This window comes from Pseudophryne corroboree, unplaced genomic scaffold (assembly GCF_028390025.1).
Source record: "Pseudophryne corroboree isolate aPseCor3 unplaced genomic scaffold, aPseCor3.hap2 scaffold_2758, whole genome shotgun sequence".
NCBI classification, from domain to species: Eukaryota; Metazoa; Chordata; class Amphibia; order Anura; family Myobatrachidae; genus Pseudophryne; species Pseudophryne corroboree.
Window position 1 is genome coordinate 1 of NW_026969420.1, and position 19,161 is coordinate 19,161.

Genomic DNA, 19,161 nt, shown 5'->3' on the forward strand with positions numbered 1-19,161 from the left:
CATAGATGCAATTCAAATATGTAATTTGTACCTTCCTATTTTAAAATATAATGGATGAACCTCACCCTGTGAGAACAATCTTCATGATCAAGAGATCTCATATGCAAAATAAGTATGAGTTGGGATAGGGCTGGGGAGGGTGGCTGCTCGGGCAGCCCCTCCCCCGTCAAGTTAAGGAGATTCAACTGAGGACGCACAAGGGAACTCTCGTCTGGGGACAACAACTGCAGGGAGACCACATCTGTTCAGATGAACATGGGAGGGTGGAAGGCTGCCTAATATTGAAGCACCATCAAATATCAAACCATATGCAACAACTAGTACAAGCATTCCAGGGGGAAGGTCTGCAGAAGACGGATTTGCATACGGTGATGTCATCCAAGCAGTGGACCAAAGTTGGCTGGAACCCTCATCTGCATATGAAAAGAGAAAAGGGGCATGCAGGGCATGGCGGCCTTTTGCGGTGCTTGGATGACCCCTAGTTCGCATTAAACACCCCCACCCTCCTTTGGTGTGGGGCTCATGTTGGCCATGCCCCATCCCCTGAAGCATTCAAGCTGATTTCTTGCAGCAGCTGGGCACTGTAACAGCTCCAGAGCTGTTCTGTAAGGCAAGTAAAAGGGTGTGGGCCCTGCAGCACCACCTGTAGTTCGCATTGTGCGTTGGAAGGCACAAAGTAAGCAGACGGGAGGAGAAGTCAGGATAGTGCGCAAGGGCATCCTTTTCTCTTAGTCCGTAGAGGATGCTGGGGTCACATTAAGAACCATGGGGTATAGACGGGATCCGCAAGAGACATGGGCACTTTAAGACTTTCAAAGGGTGTGAACTGGCTCCTCCCTCTATGCCCCTCCTCCAGACTCCAGTTATAGGAACTGAGCCCAGGGAGACGGACATTTCGAGGAAAGGATTTATTGTTAAACTAAGGTGAGCATCTTACCAGCTCACACCTTAAGCATGCCGCAGAATGTGGCATTCAACAGAACACAAGCCAACGGCATGAACAATTGCAGCAAAAAGCTGACCAGAACCATAACACAACATGTGTATAACCACAAGTAATAACTGCAGACACAGTATGGACTGGGACGGGTGCCCAGCATCCTCTACGGACTAAGAGAAAAGGATTTACCGGTAGGTATTAAAATCCTATTTTCTCATACGACCTAGAGGATGCTGGGGTCACATTAAGAACCATGGGGTTATACCAAAGCTCTTGAACGGGTGGGAGAGTGCGTACGACTCTGCAGCACCGAATGACCCAACTTGAGGTTATCATCAGCCAAGGTATCAAACTTGTAAAACTTAGCAAAAGTGTTTACTAAATAGCTGCTCGGCAAAATTGCAATGCCGAGACTCCCCGACCAGCTGCCCAGGATGAACCCACCTTTCTAGTAGAATGGGTCTTCACCTATTTCAGTAACGGCAATCCTGCCGTGGAATGAGCATGCTGAATCTTACCACAGATCCAGCGCATAATGGTCTACATGGAAGCAGGACACCCAATCCTGTTGGGAGCATACAGGACAAACAGAGCCTCTGTTTTCCTAATCTGAACCGTTCTGGTGACATAAATTTTCAAAGTTCTGACCACAGCCAGAGACTTTGACTCAACGAAGGTGTCAGTGGCCAAAGGCACCATGTGGAAAGATGAACCACCTTCGGCAGAAATTGTTGACGTGTCCTCAATTCTGCTCTATCTTCATGAAAGATCAAATAAAGGATCTTGTGATACTGCATGGTTTGTACTGTTTTCCATGTGCTCCCAGATCTTTCAAGCAAGTAGCATGGTCAAGAAAGTTCTGTTTGAAAAGTAACAACATTTACTGTCATTGTTATAGAATTTGGGAGAAAAAACAAGAAGAAATCTGCACTGTTGACGCACTGGACAGAATGAATGAATCATAAAATATAACCTTTATTAAGTATGTATTAAAATTGGATAAATATTAATATTATTATCCCAAACTGCAGTGAAACATAAAGGTTAAAATCACAGAACTAACATACATGTGCATAAGAAGAATAAAGAGATGTGAAAAAAAGGTTTAAAAAGCGTGTCCGTGTGTGATTATTTTTGAAGGCACAACCCTGGCGGGGTTGTTTATATAGATATATATGTTGCTAATAATCACTTTCTAGCGTAATGTTATTAAATAGCTGTTAGTATCTATGTCGTCAGGTACCACTGGGTCGTATCCTATATACTCCCTTCACTCAATAGGGGTTACCTCCCGGGAAGCCATCCCCATTGGCGAATTTGTGGGGGTGATTGAGTATAACCGGTAAGCTAACCTCCAATTTGTGGGGTGCTTAGGTAGATGGGGATCACTTATTTCTCTGTGTCCCCTAAGACTATATTCCTAAATTCAATACCATAGGGGGATAGCTTTCTATATCGGATAAGAAATCACTTGATAGGGAAATCTCTATGCATCATGGAAAGATCATATTTATTAATATCCAAACTAAAAAAATGATGAATAGCTTTAATTTAGCTGTTTAGATATAGTTAATTGGCGAGATATACCAACAGGTGCGGTTGCCTTAAGGAATATGGCAATTCCAATATAAATAGCAGCCCTCCTTCATATAATCAGCCAGATCTTATTAAATCTGGTCCAGATATAGCCGTTCAGATATACTTAATTGACAACATATATCAATCGGTGGGGTTGCCTTAAGGAATATAGCAATTCCAATTCTCATATAAATAGCAACCTTCCTTCATATATTCAGCCAGATCTTATTTAATCTGATCTAGGCGTAGGCAATAATGCTTTCCTTAGAGGTATAGCCACCTCAATTCTTATTAGGAAGCAAAGTGTCTGTCATAATGGTTTATCCAATTCATCTAAGAAATAATATATTCCATGTGTCAGAGATTCATTACTCTCTATTTACACTGTTAAAGAGTTAATTCTTATTATGTTACAGTGTAATGAAATTATCATATAGGGAGATGTGGCAATTCCATGTGCTATATATATAATAACCCTTAGTGGTCCAGATTCCACAATGAGGAATTTTCTTATAAACCGCTGAAACACACAGCTGTTTGACTGACTTCCAAATATATCTATCTCACTTTGTAACAGTCTTATGATAGAGAAACTGTTACATATTCGGTCACTTAGTTATCTAAAGGTAAACAGACTCAGTGTGAGGGTAATATAATATATCAAATGCGCTGTCAATAATCGTGGTAACTGGTGTAATAATGTGGTATATTGAGTATGCTAGTAAGGCATATAACTGCTCTCCAGCCTTTAAGTGTTACCAATCAATTTGTTACACTGTAAAGGATTTATGGTGTCCTGTTAGGACATGCAGCTGCTAGGCTGACTCAAAGATTTATCCATTTGTAACAATTATGTAACAGTTATATACATGTTACTGGTATTACATAGAAATAGTATGACACAGGCCAGCAGTCCCATGTGTCTAGATTCCACAATAGGAGATTTTCTTTGTCTTATAAACTGCTGAAACACACAGCTGCTAGACTGACTTCAAATATATATATTACTTTGTAACAGTCTTATAGTAAAGAGACTGTTACACACTGTCATTTAGTTATCTCAAGGTTAGCAGATTCTGTGTGAGGATAGTGTTCTGTTAGAACATGCAGCTGCTAGGCTGACTCATAGAAAATGTATCCATTTGTAACAAATGACACATACAGCATTAAATTAATATCTATAGCAGCCCATGTGACATCTCTACTCTTATCATAATTGTCTGGTTATTGCCAATCTGGACAGCAGGAGTGATATATATTCACTAGTCCCAATATCCCATCATATAAATATACCCACACTGATATACTTTCTTATCAAGAGTTATTAGTAGCTATCTGTATGCACTTTAGACATTGTAATTGCTAAGTGACATCATATCTAGTGTATTCCTTTCTTATAGCTCAGCTTCTATTCCCTATTAGTGGAGACTAACAGCTAACATCATAATCATATATTTTTGTTTTATAACATTTCACATGAGTCAAATACACGAGGACACGCCGTGCCCTACACGCGTGTTTCACTGCATCTATGGCAACTTACATTAAAGCTAACAAGAAAGCACACTCGTTCTGTCTTTAAACAGATAAAAGAAACCCCAATAATATGGGGCATGCAAAAATTTAGATAAAACTCAGTTTTGCTCCTCTCCACGGAAATCTTTAGTAAAAGGCGAAAGATTTGTTCGTTCTGAAGAGAAACCAGAGCATGACCAAGATTCCACCTGTCGCCTGAGTGCCATGCCAGCAGTCCTCATTCAGCTCAAAGTGAGCACCCAATATGAAAGAAAGAAAGCAGATTTCTCACCAGGCTTCCCCTTGCTATAAGCATGGTTTGTACTCTTTTCCATGTGCTCCCAGATCTTTCAAGCAATTAGTATGGTCAAGAAAGTTCTGCTTGAAAAGAAACAGACATTTACTGTCATTGTTATACAAATAAACTTACATTAAAGCCAACAAGAAAGCTCACTCGTTCTGTCTTTAAACTGATAAAAGAAACCCCAATAATATGGGGCATGCAAAAATTGAGATAAAACTCAGTTTTGCTCCTCTCCACGGATAATCTTTAATAAAAGGCGAAAGATTTGTTCATTCTGAAGAGAAACCAGAGCATGACCAAGATTCCACCTGTCGCCTGAGTGCCATGCCAGCAGTCCTCATTCAGATCAAAGTGAGCGCCCAATTTGAAAGAAAGCAGATTTCTCACCTGGCTTCTCCTTGCTATAAGCATGGTTTGTACTGTATTCCATGTGCTCCCAGATCTTTCAAGTAAGTAGCATGGTCAAGAAAGTTCTGTTTGAAAAGAAACAAACATTTACTGTAATTTCTATGCAAATGAGCTTTCATTAAAGCACACTCATTCTATCTTTAAACCGATAAAAGAAACCCCAAAAAGATGGGGCATGCAAAAATTGAGGTAAAACTCAGTTTTGCTCCTCTCCACGGAAATCTTTAGTAAAAGGCGAAAGATTTGTTCGTTCTGAAGAGAAACCAGAGCATGACCAAGATTTTCATCTGAAAATATGTGTTCTCCCTGCAGTTGTTGTCCCCAGATGAGAGTTCCCTTGTGCTGCCTCAGTTGAATCTCCTTTACTTGACAGAGATGTGCCTGAGCAGCGGCCCTCCCCAGCCCTATCCCAAATCATACTTATTTTGCATAGGAGATACCATGGTCATGAAGATTGTTCTCCCAGGGTGAGGTTCATTCATTGCATTCTGGGTATGCTGACCCCTGTGATTTCCCCAAATGTGGGAAACTCGACTGCATTATTTGTGGTAGTGGGGGACTGTGTTTGTGCTTTCCTCTGGTCAGCTCTGGTAAAAGTCAGATTTCTTTGTCTCAGATCTTCCTCTAGCCTTGTTCTTCTTTCGAGAGTTCCCTTGTGCTGCCTCAGTTGGATCTCCTTCACTTGACAGGGGGTGCCCGAGCAGCAATCCTCCACAGCTCTAGCCCAACTCCTACTTACCTGCCAGGTGAGATACTATGATCTTCACTGTTAGGGCAATCAGGATGTGGAATTCCCTGCCAGGGAAGGTGGTAATGGCGGACTCTGTAATTGGATTTAAAAAAGGAATGGATACATTTCTGAATGAAAAAGCTATCCAAGGTTATAATACTTAAAATATCAACATGGTTAATCCGGGGGTAACATGAGTTATAGTAGCTAACTAGTCATAAAACATTATTCAGCAAGTATGTAGAATCATCACAACTTAAAACAGGTTGAACACGATGGGCAATTTGCCTCTATTCAACCTCAAAAACTATGTTACTATATGTTACTATATTACTATGTTACTGTAGTATACAGAAAACCAAAATGCAATGAACAGTGATAGTGAGCACTGATGAGGATACTAGAACTGACACTGAGCAGCAAGATGCAGCACTGGACTATTAGTAATGTACTGTAGTATGCTGAGCACCACAATGCAGCACAAGACAATGAGCAGTGATCTGAGCACTGATGAGGATACTACTGAGAACTGACACTGAGCAGGAGAGACACACTACTAGTATTACTGAGCAGCAATAAGTAACCACTGATACTGAGCACTGCTATTGAGATTTCCACTGAGAGAACATAGCCACGTCCATTCCGCTCTCTCTTCAATGCACGAGTAAAAATGGCGGCAACGCGCAGCTCTTTATATGGAATCCGAATCTCGCGAGAATCCGACAGCGGGATGATGACATTTTCCCTTGTTCAGGTTTTCCGAGTCAGGCGGGAACAACCGAGCCTGCCTCGGACCAGTGTAAACCACGTGGAGTTCGTGGGGAATTCGGTTCTCGGAGAACCGAACCCGCTCCTCTCTACCTTATACCCATCAATTTTTTTATTTTCAATCTAAGCCCCTGCAGTTTTCTGTAAGCATCTGCTTCGCTATGATGATCAACAAGTCACAAGGGCAAACACTCAGGGCTTGAGGCGTAGATCTTAGGACCAGCTGCTACAAGCATGGCAGAGGTGTCACTATTACTGGTGACACCCAGAGAGGTGGCGAGGGAGATTGTAATGCAGTGCGCGCAGATAAGCAGCGCAATGGTAAAAAGGAGGCATGGTTTCATAGGTAGGGACGTGGCCTGGTGGCCTGAATCTACATTTTGTTGCTCCGGGTGTCCCGGGGGTTGGGGACTGCACCCGGGGACTAGTGTGTGAGCGGTGCTGGCTCCTGCACAGTGAAAAGGCATGGCCACCCAGCATGACGCCTCCCTTCTTGACCATGCTGTAATTGCAGTCGCACTGCAGTTCAGCGTGATCATAAAAAATGGTGTAGCCTCCTGCTGGTGCAGACTGTATGTGCGCGCAGGAAGCCGCCACCATTTTTGTGATCACAGCGGCTGAATGTGATGTCATACAGCCGCTGTGACCACGCCCCCTGTGTCTCCTCCATTGCAGACCCCATTTTGAAGCCTTGCACCCGCACCGCTCCATCCCTCACTTGGAAATGGAGTGTTGCTGACCCACCTATCCCCCCCCCCCGCCCCGATTGACAGGCAGAGGCGATCGCATTCTCTGCGGGGTGCCGCAGAAAATGCAGGCACATGCGTATGCTCTTAGCAATTTTTGCAGTTGGATCGCTTATTGTGATTGCAATCCAACCTGAATCAGGCCCTATTACCTATCACAATGCGCTGCGGGCAGTACAAAATTGGGTTAATATAGGAGAAAAACCCCCAGACCTGTGCTCCTTAACTGTACCTGGTGGCTAGTGGAGCGGCTGCCCAGTAATCAGTGTCCACGCCAGTGCGCACACGGTCCACCCCCTACGGCCACGCTCCCCTTCAACAGCGGCCTCGTGATCCGGAAGGGTGGTGTGTGTGTGACTGACCTTAGGATGAAACCGGAGCCTCCGCTGCAGTGACCCAGCAACCAGGGCACGGGAGTATACAGCGTCGCTGGGAGTGATGAAGCTGCAGTAAAGATGTCTATTAGACCTAGCCTGCTGCAGCCCTTGTAGATTCTCATAAAACAAGTTCTTCTTTTCTTGTCAAAATTTATAGCTAAGAATAGGCTGCCTGAGGCAGGCCCCTGTTAAGTGGCCTGCTACTGAAGGCACCAACTACAAACTGAGCTCCCTGTTCATGGAAGCGGGGTTATAGAGGAGAATGCACTGAGCATCTTGGGAACAGTCAAAAGCTTTGAGCCGGTTGGTGCCTCAGATCAAGATCCTACTCTACACCCCAATGTGAATCCTTGTGGAGTCCAGTGTACCCCACAGAAGAAATTAATGTGTCACACCCATTGGCAGCAACCTTAGAATAGCTGCTGACGGGCACAATTGAGAATGGAAGGGGGGGGGGGACATTTGAATCCAGCACATAAATGCAATTCAAATATGTAATTTGTACCTTCCTATTTTAAAATATAATGGATGAACCTCACCCTGTGAGAACAATCTTCATGATCAAGAAATCTCATATGCAAAATAAGTATGAGTTGGGATAGGGCTGGGGAGGGTGTCTGCTCTGGCAGCCCCTCCCCCGTCAAGTTAAGGAGATTCAACTGAGGAAGCACAAGGGAACTCTCGTCTGGGGACAACAACTGCAGGGAGACCACATCTTTTCAGATGAACATGGGAGGGCGGAAGGCTGCCTAATACTGAAGCACCATCAAATATCAAACCATATGCAACATCTAGTACAAGCATTCCTGGGGGAAGGTCTGCAGCAGACGGATTTGCATACAGTGATGTTATCCAAGCAGTGGGCCAAAGTTGGCTGGAACCCTCATCTGCATATGAAAAGAGAAAAGGGGCGTGCAGGGCATGGCGGCCTTTTGCAGTGCTTGGATGACCCCTAGTTCTCATTAAACACCCCCACCCTCCTTTGGTGTGGGGCTCATGTTGGCCATGCCCCATCCCCTGAAGCATTCAAGCTGATTTCTTGCAGCAGCTGGGCACTGTAACAGCTCCAGAGCTGTTCTGTAAGGCAAGTAAAAGGGTGTGGGCCCTGCAGCACCACCTGTAGTTCGCATTGTGCGTTGGAAGGCACAAAGTAAGCAGACGGGAGGAGAAGTCAGGATAGTGCGCAAGGGCATCCTTTTCTCTTAGTCCGTAGAGGATGCTGGGGTCACATTAAGAACCATGGGGTATAGACGGGATCCGCAAGAGACATGGGCACTTTAAGACTATCAAAGGGTGTGAACTGGCTCCTCCCTCTATGCCCCTCCTCCAGACTCCAGTTATAGGAACTGTGCCCAGGGAGACGGACATTTCGAGGAAAGGATTTATTGTTAAACTAAGGTGAGCATCTTACCAGCTCACACCTTAAGCATGCCGCAGAACGTGGCATTCAACAGAACACAAGCCAACGGCATGAACAATTGCAGCGTGGCCTAAGTAAAAGGGGGTGTGACTTCGCGGGAGGACCCGCGATCGCGAGTCACGCCCCCGTTTTCGGCACTGAGGGGGCATGCCCAGCGCTCTGTGAGCCGCTGGCATGCCACCTCTCCCTCTGACTTCAGTGAATAGACGCTGTGCGCATGCGCACAGCGTCTATTCACCGCTGCTCTGCTAAGCAGGGCAGCGACAGACAGAGCCTCCCAACTGTCCTCCCCACCGCGGGACACTGCGGCCCGCAGGTGGGACAGCGGGACAGTCCCCAAAAAACGGGACTGTCCCGCGAAAATCGGGACAGTTGGGAGGTATGATATGGGGCATGCAAAAATTGAGATAAAACTCAGTTTTGCTCCTCTCCACGGAAATCTTTAATAAAAGGCGAAATATTTGTTAGTTCTGAAGAGAATCCAGAGCATGACCAAGATTCCACCTGTCGCCTGAGTGCCATGCCAGCAGTTCTCATTCAGCTGAAAGTGAGCACCCAATTTGAATGAAAGAAAGCAGATTTCTCACCAGGCTTACCCTTGCTATAAACATGGTTTGTACTCTTTTCCATGTGCTCCCAGATCTTTCAAGCAATTAGTGTGGTCAAGAAAGTTCTGTTTGAAAAGAAACAAACATTTACTGTAATTTCTATGCAAATGAGCTTACATTAAAGCACACTCGTTCTATCTTTAAACAGATAAAATAAAACCCCAATAAGATGGGGCAAGGAAAAAATGAGATAAAACTCAGTTTTGCTCCTCTCCACGGAAATCTTTAGTAAAAGGCGAAAGATTTGTTCGTTCTGAAGAGAAACCAGAGCATGACCAAGATTCCACCTGTCGCCTGAGTGCCATGCCAGCAGTTCTTATTCAGCTCAAAGTGAGCACCCAATTTGAAAGAAAGAAAGCAGATTTCTCACCAGGCTTCCCCTAGCTATAAACATGGTTTGTATTTTTTTCCATGTGTTCCCAGATCTTTCAAGCAATTAGTATAGTCAAGAAAGTTCTGTTTGAAAAGAAACAAACATTTACTGTCATTTCTATGCAAATGAGCTTACATTAAAGCACACTCGTTCTATCTTTAAACCGATAAAATAAAACCCCAATAAGATGGGGCATGCAAAATTTGAGATAAAACTCAGTTTTGCTCCTCTCCATGGAAATCTTTAGTAAAAGGCGAAAGATTTGTTCGTTCTGAAGAGAAACCAGAGCATGACCAAGATTCCACCTGTCGCCTGAGTGCCATGCCAGCCAGGGCCGGCTCCAGGCCTACTAGCACCCTGAGCGAGAAAATGTAAAAGTGCCCCCCCCCCATGCGCGCGCCGAAGGCGCGCGCGCCCTTGGAAAAGTGGGTGTGGCCTCTTGAAAAAGTGGGCGTGGTCTCGTCCCCCAGCAGTGCCAGCTACACATGACATGCCCTCCAGCAGTGCCAGCTACACGTGCTAGTGTTCACTTTTTAGGGCAGGTTGCTGATCACAGGGAGGGCACATTTTTAAGTTAGGTGGGCAAAATGATGTACATACTGTAATGCTTGTTGTTCCCATTTCCACACGCTAAAGCATGGACAGTGCGCGCCGAAGGCGCGCAGCAAAAATTTAGGGGAGTTACTTCGTGGGGAAGGTGCGTAGCCACATTATAGTGGCAATTCACATTACACCACACAGTAGTGCAGCTAATACACATTGCACCAGGTAGAACCTCCTATAAGAGCACGTTAGACACATTGCGCCAGGTAGAGCACTGAGACACACTGCCCAGCCACAGACGCCTAGCGGGAACACTACATGATATGCCCCCCAGCAGTGCCAGCTACACATGACATGCCCCCCAGCAGTGCCAGCTACACGTGACATGCCCCCCAGCAGTGCCAGCTACATAAATGGCCACACAGTTCCAGATGGATAAATGCCCCCACAGCGCAGATATGCCCCCACAGTGCCACATACATTAATGCCCTCACAGTGCAAGATATGCCCCCACAGTGCAAGAAATGTCCCCACAGTGCAAGAAATGCCCCCACAGTGCAAGAAATGCCCCCACGGTGCCAGATACATAAATGCCCCCACGGTGCCAGATACATAAATGCCCCCACGGTGCCAGATACATAAATGCCCCCACGGTGCCTGATACATAAATGCCCCCACGGTGCCAGATACATAAATGCCCCCACGGTGCCAGATACATAAATGCCCCCACGGTGCCAGATACATAAATGTCCCCACGGTGCCTGATACATAAATGCCCCCACGGTGCATGATACATAAATGCCCCCACGGTGCATGATACATAAATGCCCCCACGGTGCCTGATACATAAATGCCCCCACGGTGCCTGATACATAAATGCCCCCACAGAGCCAGATAAATGCCCCCACAGTGCCAGATATGTCCCCACAGTGCCAGATATGCCCCCACAGTGCCAGATATGCCCCCACGGTGCCAGAAATGCCCCCACAGTGCCAGATAAATGCCCCCAGTGCCAGATAAATGCCCCCACAGTGCCAGATAAATGCCCCCACAGAGCCAGATAAATGCCCCCACAGTGCCAGAAATGCCCCCACAGTGCCAGAAATGCCCCCACAGTGCCAGATATGCCCCCACAGTGCCAGATATGCCCCCACAGTGCCAGATATGCCCCCACAGTGCCTGATATGTCCCCACAGTGCCAGAAATGCCCCCACAGTGCCAGAAATGCCCCCACAGTGCCAGATAAATGCCCCCACAGAGCCAGATAAATGCCCCCACAGAGCCAGATAAATGCCCCCACAGTGCCAGAAATGCCCCCACGGTGCCAGAAATGCCCACACAGTGCCAGAAATGCCCCCACAGTGCCAGAAATGTCCCCACAGTGCCTGATATGTCCCCACAGTGCCAAATATGCCCCCACAGAGCTAGATATGCAATGCCCCCACAGTGCCAGAAATGCCCCCACAGTGCCAGAAATGCCCCCCACAGAGCCAGAAATGCCCCCACAATGCCAGAAATGCCCCCACATAACCAAAAATGCCCCCTGTGTGCCAGAAATGCCCCCACAGTGCGGATCTCCCCCCCCAAAAAAAAAAAAAAATACCTGCGGCGCTGGGGAGGAGTACTGCTGTCCGCCTGTGTGGGAGCGCTGGCGGGCGGGCGGGAGGCCGGGCGAGTGAGCCTGAGCCTGGGTCCGGGCTGGCGGGCGGGTGGGCGGCCACTTGTGCAGGCGGGCTATGCGCGGCGCCGGCGTCTGACGTTAGATACCGGCGCCGCGCAGCGCGCATACACAGCGCGACCGCCAAATGCTGCAGCAGCACACACACAGGGCCGGCTCCAGCATCGAATATGGCGGCGCCAGCGCGTGGCGCCCATTAAGGGTGGCGCCCTGCGCGGCCGCTCTATTCGAACATGCCTAGAGCCGGCCCTGATGCCAGCAGTCCTCATTCAGCTCAAAGTGAGCACCCAATTTGAAAGAAAGAAAGCAGATTTCTCACCAGGCTTCCCCTTGCTATAAGCATGGTTTGTACTCTTTTCCATGTGCTCCCAGATCTTTCAAGCAATTAGTATGGTCAAGAAAGTTCTGCTTGAAAAGAAACAGACATTTACTGTCATTGTTATACAAATAAACTTACATTAAAGCTAACAAGAAAGCACACTCGTTCTGTCTTTAAACTGATAAAAGAAACCCCAATAATATGGGGCATGCAAAAATTGAGATAAAACTCAGTTTTGCTCCTCTCCACGGAAATCTTTAATAAAAGGCGAAATATTTGTTAGTTCTGAAGAGAAACCAGAGCATGACCAAGATTCCACCTGTCGCCTGAGTGCCATGCCAGCAGTCCTCATTCAGATCAAAGTGAGCGCCCAATTTGAAAGAAAGCAGATTTCTCACCTGGCTTCTCCTTGCTATAAGCATGGTTTGTACTGTATTCCATGTGCTCCCAGATCTTTCAAGCAAGTAGCATGGTCAAGAAAGTTCTGTTTGAAAAGAAACAAACATTTACTGTCATTTCTATGCAAATGAGCTTTCATTAAAGCACACTCATTCTATCTTTAAACCGATAAAAGAAACCCCAAAAAGATGGGGCATGCAAAAATTGAGGTAAAACTCAGTTTTGCTCCTCTCCACGGAAATCTTTAGTAAAAGGCGAAAGATTTGTTCGTTCTGAAGAGAAACCAGAGCATGACCAAGATTTTCATCTGAAAATATGTGTTCTCCCTGCAGTTGTTGTCCCCAGATGAGAGTTCCCTTGTGCTGCCTCAGTTGAATCTCCTTTACTTGACAGAGATGTGCCTGAGCAGCGGCCCTCCCCAGCCCTATCCCAAATCATACTTATTTTGCATAGGAGATACCATGGTCATGAAGATTGTTCTCCCAGGGTGAGGTTCATTCATTGCATTCTGGGTATGCTGACCCCTGTGATTTCCCCAAATGTGGGAAACTCGACTGCATTATTTGTGGTAGTGGGGGACTGTGTTTGTGCTTTCCTCTGGTCAGCTCTGGTAAAAGTCAGATTTCTTTGTCTCAGATCTTCCTCTAGCCTTGTTCTTCTTTCGAGAGTTCCCTTGTGCTGCCTCAGTTGGATCTCCTTCACTTGACAGGGGGTGCCCGAGCAGCAATCCTCCACAGCTCTAGCCCAACTCCTACTTACCTGCCAGGTGAGATACTATGATCTTCACTGTTAGGGCAATCAGGATGTGGAATTCCCTGCCAGGGAAGGTGGTAATGGTGGACTCTGTAATTGGATTTAAAAAAGGAATGGATACATTTCTGAATGAAAAAGCTATCCAAGGTTATAATACTTAAAATATCAACATGGTTAATCCGGGGGTAACATGAGTTATAGTAGCTAACTAGTCATAAAACATTATTCAGCAAGTATGTAGAATCATCACAACTTAAAACAGGTTGAACACGATGGGCAATTTGCCTCTATTCAACCTCAAAAACTATGTTACTATATGTTACTATATTACTATGTTACTGTAGTATACAGAAAACCAAAATGCAATGAACAGTGATAGTGAGCACTGATGAGGATACTAGAACTGACACTGAGCAGCAAGATGCAGCACTGGACTATTAGTAATGTACTGTAGTATGCTGAGCACCACAATGCAGCACAAGACAATGAGCAGTGATACTGAGCACTGATGAGGATACTACTGAGAACTGACACTGAGCAGGAGAGACACACTACTAGTATTACTGAGCAGCAATAAGTAACCACTGATACTGAGCACTGATATTGAGATTTCCACTGAGAGAACATAGCCACGTCCATTCCGCTCTATCTTCAATGCACGAGTAAAAATGGCGGCAACGCGCAGCTCTTTATATGGAATCCGAATCTCGCGAGAATCCGACAGCGGGATGATGACATTTTCCCTTTTTCAGGTTTTCCGAGTCAGGCGGGAACAACCGAGCCTGCCTCGGACCAGTGTAAACAACGTGGAGTTCGTGGGGAATTCGGTTCTCGGAGAACCGAACCCGCTCCTCTCTACCTTATACCTATCAATTTTTTTATTTTCAATCTAAGCCCCTGCAGTTTTCTGTAAGCATCTGCTTCGCTATGATGATCAACAAGTCACAAGGGCAAACACTCAGGGCTTGAGGCGTAGATCTTAGGACCAGCTGCTACAAGCATGGCAGAGGTGTCACTATCACTGGTGACACCCAGAGAGGTGGCGAGGGAGATTGTAATGCAGTGCGCGCAGATAAGCAGCGCAATGGTAAAAAGGAGGCATGGTTTCATAGGTAGGGGCGTGGCCTGGTGGCCTGAATCTACATTTTGTTGCTCCGGGTGTCCCGGGGGTTGGGGGCTGCACCCGGGGACTAGTGTGTGAGCGGTGCTGGCTCCTGCACAGTGAAAGGGCATGGCCACCCAGCATGACGCCTCCCTTCTTGTCCATGCTGTAATTGCAGTCGCACTGCAGTTCAGCGTGATCATAAAAAATGATGTAGCCTCCTGCTGGTGCAGACTGTATGTGCGCGCAGGAAGCCGCCACCATTTTTGTGATCACAGCGGCTGAATGTGATGTCATACAGCCGCTGTGACCACGCCCCCTGTGTCTCCTCCGTTGCAGACCCCATTTTGAAGCCTTGCCCCCGCACCGCTCCATCCCTGACTTGGAAATGGAGTGTTGCTGACCCACCTATCCCCCCCCCCCCGCCCCGATTGACAGGCAGAGGCGATCGCATTCTCTGCGGGGTGCCACAGAAAATGCAGGCACATGCGTATGCTCTTAGCAATTTTTGCAGTTGGATCGCTTATTGTGATTGCAATCCAACCTGAATCAGGCCCTATTACCTATCACAATGCGCTGCGGGCAGTACAAAATTGGGTTAATATAGGAGAAAAACCCCCAGACCTGTGCTCCTTAACTGTACCTGGTGGCTAGTGGAGCGGCTGCCCAGTAATCAGTGTCCACGCCAGTGCGCACACGGTCCACCCCCTACGGCCACGCTCCCCTTCATCAGCGGCCTCGTGATCCGGAAGGGTGGTGTGTGTGTGACTGACCTTAGGATGAAACCGGAGCCTCCGCTGCAGTGACCCAGCAACCAGGGCATGGGAGTATACAGCGCCGCTGGGAGTGATGAAGCTGCAGTAAAGATGTCTATTAGACCTAGCCTGCTGCAGCCCTTGTAGATTCTCATAAAACAAGTTCTTCTTTTCTTGTCAAAATTTATAGCTAAGAATAGGCTGCCTGAGGCAGGCCCCTGTTAAGTGGCCTGCTACTGAAGGCACCAACTACAAACTGAGCTCCCTGTTCATGGAAGCGGGGTTATAGAGGAGAATGCACTGAGCATCTTGGGAACAGTCAAAAGCTTTGAGCCGGTTGGTGCCTCAGATCAAGATCCTACTCTACACCCCAATGTGAATCCTTGTGGAGTCCAGTGTACCCCACAGAAGAAATTAATGTGTCACACCCATTGGCAGCAACCTTAGAATAGCTGCTGACGGGCACAATTGAGAATGGAAGGGGGGGGGGGACATTTGAATCAAGCACATAAATGCAATTCAAATATGTAATTTGTACCTTCCTATTTTAAAATATAATGGATGAACCTCACCCTGTGAGAACAATCTTCATGATCAAGAGATCTCATATGCAAAATAAGTATGAGTTGGGATAGGGCTGGGGAGGGTGGCTGCTCGGGCAGCCCCTCCCCCGTCAAGTTAAGGAGATTCAACTGAGGAAGCACAAGGGAACTCTCGTCTGGGGACAACAACTGCAGGGAGACCACATCTTTTCAGATGAACATGGGAGGGCGGAAGGCTGCCTAATACTGAAGCACCATCAAATATCAAACCATATGCAACATCAAGTACAAGCATTCCTGGGGGAAGGTCTGCAGCAGACGGATTTGCATACAGTGATGTTATCCAAGCAGTGGGCCAAAGTTGGCTGGAACCCTCATCTGCATATGAAAAGAGAAAAGGGGCGTGCAGGGCATGGCGGCCTTTTGCAGTGCTTGGATGACCCCTAGTTCTCATTAAACACCCACACCCTCCTTTGGTGTGGGGCTCATGTTGGCCATGCCCCATCCCCTGAAGCATTCAAGCTGATTTCTTGCAGCAGCTGGGCACTGTAACAGCTCCAGAGCTGTTCTGTAAGGCAAGTAAAAGGGTGTGGGCCCTGCAGCACCACCTGTAGTTCGCATTGTGCGTTGGAAGGCACAAAGTAAGCAGACGGGAGGAGAAGTCAGGATAGTGCGCAAGGGCATCCTTTTCTCTTAGTCCGTAGAGGATGCTGGGGTCACATTAAGAACCATGGGGTATAGACGGGATCCGCAAGAGACATGGGCACTTTAAGACTATCAAAGGGTGTGAACTGGCTCCTCCCTCTATGCCCCTCCTCCAGACTCCAGTTATAGGAACTGTGCCCAGGGAGACGGACATTTCGAGGAAAGGATTTATTGTTAAACTAAGGTGAGCATCTTACCAGCTCACACCTTAAGCATGCCGCAGAACGTGGCATTCAACAGAACACAAGCCAACGGCATGAACAATTGCAGCAAAAAGCTGACCAGAACCATAACACAACATGTGTATAACCACAAGTAATAACTGCAGACACAGTATGGACTGGGACGGGTGCCCAGCATCCTCTACAGACTAAGAGAAAAGGATTTACCGGTAGGTATTAAAATCCTATTTTCTCATACGACCTAGAGGATGCTGGGGTCACATTAAGAACCATGGGGTTATACCAAAGCTCTTGAACGGGTGGAAGAGTGCGTACGACTCTGCAGCACCGAATGACCCAACTTGAGGTTATCATCGGCAAGGATGCAGTGGCGTTAATGTTTCCTGGTGTCAACCTGTATTATTTCAGTAGATATTGAAATGAGGATGCATCTTGCTGCCTTTCCAATGAAGCAAGTTTAATTTAGTAATAGGTGAAAAACCATCCCTACAAAGATGTTAATCAGATACTTGGCTTTGTGGACACTTTTCAGAGAACAAATTTGTTAGCATAAAAATAAAGCCAGAAAATGAAGAGCTGTTTAATCACTCAATTGGATTTTTTTGCCAGCATATTTCTTTTTCTCTGCAAACCACTGCTAAATTGTGCTTCCTAGCTGTTTTTATAAAATCACTGAATCAAATCTAACTCTGATTACATCAGAGAAGGCCAGGTACCCTACACCATAACAGGGGTTTTTGAAATTTTGACTTGTCTACTTAAAGATCACCAAAATCTGATAACAAGGTCAATTACATCCCTGGGTGGGATTGAACCACCAACCCTTTGGTTAATAACCAATCACACTAACCAATTGCGCCACAGAGACACTTTGCAAAAGTCCATACTGACAAAGGCTAATAAGCATTCATCTAGAACGTTTCCTAGAAAAACTTTTAAAAGTCAATAATCTGGAGAGTTTTTGTAAGATGTTTCTTCCATCAACCAACGAAGAAACACATTGTTACTTTCCCATGATGAGTGAGTGCTTCAAGATCTCTTGCACTTACATGTGCAGCAGAGTACTGTAATGAAAGCATGCTGGGTTCATAACCCAGAGGTAGGCAGATTGAAACTATCCTCTGCTATATGCATTTTTTTTTGTTAATTAAAGTAATCCAAAACTGGGATTGATATTTTTTCTCTTTTATTTTTACTTAAAGTACAATAACTTTTACCATTTTAATATGTTTTAATAGTATATTGACAGTATTGTTTTCTTTCAAAAATCCACTTAATTTTCTTTACCCGATTATTAAAATGGTAATTGACAAAAACAAACTACATTGTCACCAGAAGAGCAATACAAAATGTACAAGTGATATATTAAAATCATCTTTCCAGCTTGAATTTCAATGATGCATTGGGGCAACGATTTTGTGAGAAACATCTTCACCCTTAAATAAAGATTTTCTTAATTCCTTACCTGTGTGCTAATTAGATATCACCTTGTTTTCACATTAAACAGACTTCCACATGAGAAAGCAGCAAGGATGCAGTGGCGTTAATGTTTCCTGGTGTCAACCTGTATTATTTCAGTAGATATTGAAATGAGGATGCATCTTGCTGCCTTTCCAATGAAGCAAGTTTAATTTAGTAATAGGTGAAAAACCATCCCTACAAAGATGTTAATCCGATACTTGGCTTTGTGGACACTTTTCAGAGAACAAATTTGTTAGCATAAAAATAAAGCCAGAAAATGAAGAGCTGTTTAATCACTCAATTGGATTTTTCTGCCAGCATATTTCATTTTCTCTGCAACCCACTGCTAAATTGTGCTTCCTAGCTGTTTTTTGATAAAATCACTTAATCAAATCTAACTCTGATTACATCAGAGTAGGCCAGGTACCCTACACCATAAGACGGGGTTTGAAATTTTGACTTGTCTACTTAAAGATCACCAAAATCTGATGACAAGGTCAATAACATCCCTGGGTGGGATTGAACCACCAACCCTTTGGTTAATAACCAAACACACTAACCGATTGCACCACAGAGACACTTTGCAAACGTACATACTGACAAAGGCTAATAAGCATTCATCTAGAACAATTCCTAGAAAACTTTAAAAAATCAATAATCTGGAGAGATTTTGTAAGATGTTTCTTCCATCAACCAATGAAGAAACGCATTGGTACTTTCCCATGATGAGTGAGTGCTTCAGGATCTCTTGCACTTACATGTGCAGCAGAGTACTGCAATGGAAGCATGCTGGGCCCATAACCCAGAGGTAGGCAGATTGAAACTATCCTCTGCTATATGCATTTTTTTTTGTTAATTAAAGTAATCCAAAACTGGGATTGATATTTTTGCTCTTTTATTTTTACTTAAAGTACAATAACTTTTACCATTTTAATTTGTTTTAATAGTATATTGA

General features: G+C 45.5%; 10 non-coding genes across 10 annotated transcripts; 2 read left to right on the forward strand and 8 right to left on the reverse strand.

Annotated features, from left to right (window-relative positions):
• Positions 1-4,112: 4,112 nt before the first annotated feature.
• On the reverse strand, positions 4,113-4,228 carry LOC135013739 (U5 spliceosomal RNA). Its single transcript, XR_010212375.1, has one exon. It is a non-coding gene; the product is annotated as a U5 spliceosomal RNA (small nuclear RNA).
• Positions 4,229-4,514: 286 nt separating this feature from the next.
• On the reverse strand, positions 4,515-4,631 carry LOC135013743 (U5 spliceosomal RNA). Its single transcript, XR_010212379.1, has one exon. It is a non-coding gene; the product is annotated as a U5 spliceosomal RNA (small nuclear RNA).
• Positions 4,632-4,901: 270 nt separating this feature from the next.
• Positions 4,902-5,017, reverse strand: LOC135013749 (U5 spliceosomal RNA). Its single transcript, XR_010212383.1, has one exon. It is a non-coding gene; the product is annotated as a U5 spliceosomal RNA (small nuclear RNA).
• Positions 5,018-5,161: 144 nt separating this feature from the next.
• On the forward strand, positions 5,162-5,325 carry LOC135013737 (U1 spliceosomal RNA). Its single transcript, XR_010212373.1, has one exon. It is a non-coding gene; the product is annotated as a U1 spliceosomal RNA (small nuclear RNA).
• A 3,838-nt stretch (positions 5,326-9,163) lies between these two features.
• On the reverse strand, positions 9,164-9,276 carry LOC135013744 (U5 spliceosomal RNA). The gene has a single exon (XR_010212380.1). It is a non-coding gene; the product is annotated as a U5 spliceosomal RNA (small nuclear RNA).
• Positions 9,277-9,551: 275 nt separating this feature from the next.
• On the reverse strand, positions 9,552-9,667 carry LOC135013740 (U5 spliceosomal RNA). The gene has a single exon (XR_010212376.1). It is a non-coding gene; the product is annotated as a U5 spliceosomal RNA (small nuclear RNA).
• A 275-nt stretch (positions 9,668-9,942) lies between these two features.
• Positions 9,943-10,058, reverse strand: LOC135013741 (U5 spliceosomal RNA). The gene has a single exon (XR_010212377.1). It is a non-coding gene; the product is annotated as a U5 spliceosomal RNA (small nuclear RNA).
• Positions 10,059-12,496: 2,438 nt separating this feature from the next.
• LOC135013742 (U5 spliceosomal RNA) lies at positions 12,497-12,612 on the reverse strand. The gene has a single exon (XR_010212378.1). It is a non-coding gene; the product is annotated as a U5 spliceosomal RNA (small nuclear RNA).
• A 270-nt stretch (positions 12,613-12,882) lies between these two features.
• Positions 12,883-12,998, reverse strand: LOC135013738 (U5 spliceosomal RNA). Its single transcript, XR_010212374.1, has one exon. It is a non-coding gene; the product is annotated as a U5 spliceosomal RNA (small nuclear RNA).
• Positions 12,999-13,142: 144 nt separating this feature from the next.
• LOC135013746 (U1 spliceosomal RNA) lies at positions 13,143-13,306 on the forward strand. Its single transcript, XR_010212381.1, has one exon. It is a non-coding gene; the product is annotated as a U1 spliceosomal RNA (small nuclear RNA).
• The last annotated feature ends 5,855 nt before the right edge of the window (positions 13,307-19,161 follow it).